Source organism: Pipra filicauda, unplaced genomic scaffold (assembly GCF_003945595.2).
Source record: "Pipra filicauda isolate LSUMZ 115617 unplaced genomic scaffold, ASM394559v2 scaffold95_size2449627_pilon, whole genome shotgun sequence".
NCBI lineage: Eukaryota > Metazoa > Chordata > Aves > Passeriformes > Pipridae > Pipra > Pipra filicauda.
In genome coordinates this window covers 859385-865939 of record NW_024105153.1, presented here as the reverse complement: position 1 = coordinate 865939, position 6555 = coordinate 859385, and positions in this window count along the sequence as shown.

Sequence of the window (6555 nt, the reverse complement as noted above, 5' to 3'; positions counted from 1 at the left end):
AAGGTGGGGTGCTGCCAGGTGCTGACCCCAGTTCAGGTGTGCCTTTCTGCCTTGTGAAGCAAGTCCTGTACTGCACTGTTTGGCTGATCCTGTGCCATGGATTAGGTGACCTGGCCTGCCAAGGAGTACAGTGATGCACCTGCAGCTGACTGGGAGCAGAGGGTCATAGCCTTGTTACTGTGTGTGTGAATCCGAGTGACTTGACTGTCCTCTGTCATTGACCTGCTGCCCCAAGGGAAAATAGGTGTCAGCTCAGTTGTCTCATTCAAGCTGTTGTTGTTCACAGGGACCTCTACTGCATATTAATGTGGAGAATGCAAAGCTTGGTGCCTTTACCAGAATTTTTCTGAAAATTTCCCTTGCTTCGGTGTTGCCCTGCGAATAAATGCTCTTTGTCAAAATGGCTTGGATTGTCTTTGTCGGAAGGCAGTGATCAGATGGGCAGGAGCCAGACTGTCTCAAAGTTGAATGAAAGCAGGTGGGATGAGCTTGGGCAGAGCAATGATAGGCCAGAGGGAGAATGGGTCAATAAATGAGTATTAAAAAGCCATGTAAAGGTAAAACGATGTTATAGAAACAGCTTGTTGCAAGTACTATCTGTAGTTTAAAATGTCTTTAAATGCCACTTCATCTCTCTTGCTTGTTACTTTCAGGGCTTTTCCATAAAGCTTGTACAAATAACACTGATGTATACCTGTACATCCCTCTTCTGTGAGATGGAAGAGCAAATAATGTTATTATGGAAGCTCATGGCAACTGCTGTCCGAGCAGAGTCCTTCACCCAGTGGGATAGGAGGTTGTGGACCTAGCCTGAGTGAGCTGGAGCCAGGGGAGCTTTGGCATGTACCTTCCCATGGATCATGGCATGCTCCTTACTGGAAGTGTTTGCAGTCCCTTTGCAATCCCACAGGGCATCTAAGCTGAGGAATGCCTCAGTGCTTTCAGGGTTGTAGAGCAAACAAGTTGTTGAACTGGCGGCAGAGGCCAGAGGGTTGTTTCCTTTAGTTTGCTGCAGGGCAGTCTGGTATGTCAGTTACTGGTACTGAAGTGGATTGGTGTCCTGGAGCTGGAGGGTAGTTCGACTGGAAAACAGTAGCAGTATTTTCTTCTGATGACTAAAGAAAGGTGTCTTGTGAACCTTATTCAGAGCTCTGCAGCATGGGCCTCGATCTTGCTTCAGACATGATAGAGTAAGGACAGAAATGTAGCAAAGTAGTTCTGTATTACCACAGAGCTGAAGTGGAGTAAAAAATGGCAGCGTCCAATTGAATGCAGGCACCTCCATGTTCAGTAGTACAAGACAAGTTATAGGAGGTCAGTAGTGTGATATAAGAAAATGCAAATAGAGAGGAAGCAGGAAGTACAGTTTTAGTGTGACAAAGAAATGAAGCAAGTTGGGGGTGGCTGGTGGACCTGTGCTATGGAGCAATGATAAAATTCAGGTAACTTTGGGCTACGAGTCATTGATCACCTTGTGAATCAGAGCATAGGTAAGTCATATTCACTTGATGTGGTCCTCACAAACAGGAACTTCATGTAAGATAAACCTTCCTTCATCCCTACTGACTGGAGATCCTGAAGTCCCACTGGATGTAAATACTGAGGACTGTCCTGTAAATCTGAATCTTGATGACTAACCAGATCCAGATGTTAACTTGTAATCCTTCTAACAAAGTGTTACTGCTGTACCTGTCTGATGTACATACACTTTGAATGGTATATTCTAGACGGATGACCTCAGACAAGCTTGAGATCTTGTCAATAAATAAATGTATTTACAGAATGTGTTAATGGCTCTTTTTTTTTTTAAGTAAGTGGGTTACAAATTTTGGTATCTTTGTTTTCACACAGGATTTTTTTTAATGTACAACCATTTATTTCAGTGGCTACAAGGAATATGAGTTGCTACTGTATGTAAAGAAATGTAATGTGAAAGATTAAAGGATTTGGGTTAGCAGTTTATCTTGGAATTTCTTCCTGAAGTACAGCAGCTGAAGCAGTCGGATGGTAAGCATGATTTGTATAGAACAAAGGTATTCAGAAAGACAAGGTACTTATTACTCAAGTGTAAAGTAAATAACAAGAAGGTGAGGTCTAAAGCAGGTAGTAGTAGATTGAATTCCATGATTGAAACATTTCGTTTTCTAACATTGTCATGGTGAGTAAAAGTTACTAGAAATGAATTGAAATTGCATTTTGCATTCCAGGAAGAAAAATATCATACCTGAAATCACATAAAAACCAGCAGCATGTTCAATAAAATTACCTTTTAAAATAGGCTGAAGGTACAAGTTGTTAGGAAATCATCAGAATTAGATGGAAAAATATCAAGGTATTATACTGAGAGTGAAGTGTCTGAGCTGCTGCCAACTGCACTGCCTTTCATTAGAGAAAATTCATGCTGACGCTCAGCCACTAGTATCTAGTTCTTATTTGGAAAAAAAGGCACTAAGTGCCACCTGTGCTTTCTTATTTCAGATTTTTAAAAAATGGGTCTAAAATGTGGCTTTTTGCTAAGACTTTATAAGGAAAAATTAACACAACTGTTCTACAGGATGATTCTCCCTCACTTTCTTGTGTGTTATCCTATAATGAGAAGTCCCTGGAAAAAAAATAGATTTTCAGAAGCCATTTTGTAATCTGTTACATTTTTTCTTTTGTCTCTTGTGTAAAAAGTTATCAAACCAGAAGAAAAAAAATTGTAGACTGGAATGAATTACTAGCCTGGAAGACCAGAAAAATTTGCAATTAGAACAGATGTTAGACATTTATCAAGTGCTTGGGGGAAAAAAACAACAACATCAAGGTAACAAAATTTGTGTTTGACAGTTACTTGGTTTGTGTAAAACTAAAAGTGACTAAGGGACATTTGGTCTAGCAAGGCAGTTTAGAAAGGACCGTAACAGGAGACTAATAAGGACAAAGTCAAGTAATTTAAATTGAAAAGAATTTCAGCTTCTCCGATGTTCCTTGACCTAGATGAAGTGCATAGGGAAAATTCTGCATCATTGCAGAGGCTCAGTCAAAATCTGTTCAGGCAAAGTGCGCACACATGTATTTGAAAAATGGGCTTTTTAATATGTTTGTCATTACAATGCTGCCTTCTGGAATAGGCTAGTAGTGCCATGGTCTTAGTACTTAGGCCTGATCTTGACAAGTTGGTGTGATCAAGTTGCTCTATTTAATGAATTCAGGTTGTCAGCACATGCAGTCTCGTTAGTTAATCTCTAGTAGCTTTTATCTATGAGGTACTGGGAGTACAATCCAGTTTATCCACCTTCTCTGAGAGATAAAGTTTTGCAACAGATTCAGAAAGTCCTTTTGAAAGTAGTCATTAAATTCTGCCTTAACACGTTTGCACTCTAATGAATCGAATTCCTAAGCAAAAATAAAGGACATACGCATTTCTGAATCTTTTTTTTAAAATTAATGTTAGAATAAAGGAGAGTAGCGGGGTAGAATTAGTTTAAGTTCAGAGTTTGTGCTGTACTTTCTAAGGTAAGACACAGTGCAGAGGCAGTAAAATGACCTCTGGAGTCACCAACAGTGTCCTCATTCTTTGTCATGAATCAGAAACAAAGTTGTGGTCCAGTCAAAATCCACCAAGGATAAAGTTTCTCAAGACCAATTACCTCCTTGTATGGGAATCTACAGAATTACGCAAACAAGAAATTACTAAGATGCAGTTCATGTACAGAGAATATGTTTGTACTTGTTGCTGCTTAATTAGTTCACTTCTTCTAAGCTTTCTAGTAGAATTGACAGATTTGAGGAAAAGCAGATAACTTGGACCTTCTGTCCTTCCTTAAACCACACTTGTACGTGGTATGTGTTTGCCTGGGAACCTGTCGAATTTGTGGTATTTCTGTGAAGACCTAAGGGCGTGTCTTCATGAAACTTTTTACGCAGATAGGTTTTTAGATAGGTTCCATTTTTTTTTTTTCACTGTAGAACACACTGACATATCTTGTTTAACTTAATCTATATTGTTTCCCTTGTATTTCTTGGACAGCTTCACTAGGTCTATGTGTTCCAACAATAAGGTAAGTTGCTTTTGGAATATTGCAGTTGTTGCATTACGTGTTAATACTCAGGTTACATTATCTGTTGATATTGTTTTGCAATACATACAGGGCATAGTGTTGTATTTAAAATATTGCTAAACAGAATAATAATAGTATAGAGTTATTTGGGTGCACAATGAGGATGGAAATCCACTCTGCAGTACAAACTGACTCTTTGGTGAAAGTTTCCCTCCACACAAGAGGGACAGAATCACAAAGAACAGCAATAATGGGAGTCTGTGTCCTGTTTGAGGCACTTCTCCCGAAAGCTCGTGGACCTGATTGTGCAAAGTCACTTTGTGTAATTGTCCCCTGGTTTTGTAAAACCTAAGCTGCTCCTGGCTGCTTTAGTGTCAGGAGATAGCTGGTGACCTGTGTACATCTTAATTTTAAACTAAGGTTTGAGTCTTTTGCATGTAGGGGGGGTGTCACAGGTGAGTTGAGTCATCAGTGTGGGGTTAACTAAAAAGGTTTTATTAACAATGAAATGATGATCAAAGGATAATTAATTGACAACTGAATAAAAATCTGATGATGATGATGATAGAATTGTTATTAAGCAATAATTGAATGGTAGTTAAACTGATTTGACAGTATTTTAAATGATTGTATAAACAATAATTCAGACTCTAGTCAAACGCTCTACTACTTGCTACACTTCTGATAATTAAGCTATAGCTGGCTATGTAAAAAACTGGCACTAGTATACAATATACTTTTAGGTTTAATGTAAAATGTCACTACCACATTATAGCTATCAGATGTTTGGTAAAGGGATCTTTCAGCCTTGAGAATGAACCTTAAGAGGCATCCCTGCTCAAGGGTGAAGTCATTGCCAAGCAGCCCACTGCCATATGGGAGAGCTCAGTGGGCTCATGAGGCTGCAGATATTTAAAGTGATTGACTTGTAGTCAAACCCCCTTTTGCTGTATGTGCACGTGTGCAGCTATAGCAGTTTCAGATCTGACTAGTTCCAGCTCAGACTGGTACTGTGGGCTTCTAAAAAGACATGGCCTAAACTCCTTTGTTCCTGGGTAAGATACAGCGTAGGATGATTCTCTGGGTTTGCACTGCAGGGATGATTTCAGTCAGGCCTGCTTTTTGGTACCTAAGTAGCAAAGTACTGTTCACTCAGTGAGTGCATTCATCATAGGCATCTTATATTAGAAAAAAAAAGGGGACTACCAATGGGATCAGCCTTGTATAAAAGAATTGTGGCCTCTTAGGTTGCTGGTATTGGCATCTAATGTCTGAGCACAGGGACGCTGGAACACTGCACTGGAAAAATGTTTTTCTCAAACTTGCCTTAGGCTGAGTAGCCCATGTTCTTTACATCCCCAGTCTCTCAGAGAAGATAATGGTGTTTTCCCCGCAGAGGGGTAAAGGTAAGGGGTCTGTTAGCTACCTGATGAAGGGACGTCTTCCCAAAAGGAAATGGCTCATCCAGCTGTGTGGTAGAAACTCTTGGGAAGCATGTAATGTTTCAACTGCCCTGTCCTTATTTAGGTAATGGATGGTATGCTGATTCCTGGCACAGGTGTAAGCACTAAGAGCTCTTGCAGCTCAAGCAAGAGGCAGCTGGAGAGTTGAGGTCGAAGAACTAGGAACTGCAAATATGAAGAACAAGTTATGAAGTTAGTTTTTCTCTTCAGAAAAGAGAGAACAAAAGATACGGAGTAACAATCAAAACCAAAGAGCCCAGGAGTAGCATGATACAAAGCTAAAGAAAATATTTCTTCCTATCTTTAGTTATGTTTTTTTTCTGAAGTACAGGTGAAGCTAAGAAAAGGGGAGGGATTGTTAACAGGCAAAACCTTGAAGCTATCTGGAAACCCATGAGAATGGGGAAAAAAACCAAAAGGAGAGGAACAGACACAGGTATCATCCCAAGTGACCTTATGAATTATGACATATCCAACCTCATTTAATTTTCTGAGATCCTTCCTACCTTGTGAAACCTCTTCTACATAAGAGGTTAAGCGAAGGCTATAGGGTTACTGACATTTTCCCAAACTGTACTTAATAGCCTTGTCGTTGTGTGCCCTGACTAACTGCTGTGAGCCGTGGCTCCCCTGTCCTTTGGCTTTGTTACCTGTGTCTAGTGCTGTTGTGGTAGGACTTCTCATTCCATCCTCAGCCACCAAAGGGTGTGACAAACCCAAGATGGCTGTTTGTAGTGGTGTGCTTTGGCTGCAGGCCCTGAGCAGTCTCTCGGCATGATAGTGGAAGAGGAGTGAGGACTTGCAGACAGGGAAAAGGAGTAAACAAAATAGAATCATAGAATTGTTTAGTTTGGAAGAGACTCTAAAATCGAGTCCAACAGCAAACCCAGCACTGCCACATCCACCACTAAACCATGTCCCCAAGTGCCAGATCTGCATGTCTTTTAAATACCTCCAGGGATAGTGACTCAACCACTTCCCTGGACAGCCTGTTCCAATGCTGGGCAACCCTTCCAGTGAAAAAATTTTTCCTAATATCCAATATAAAC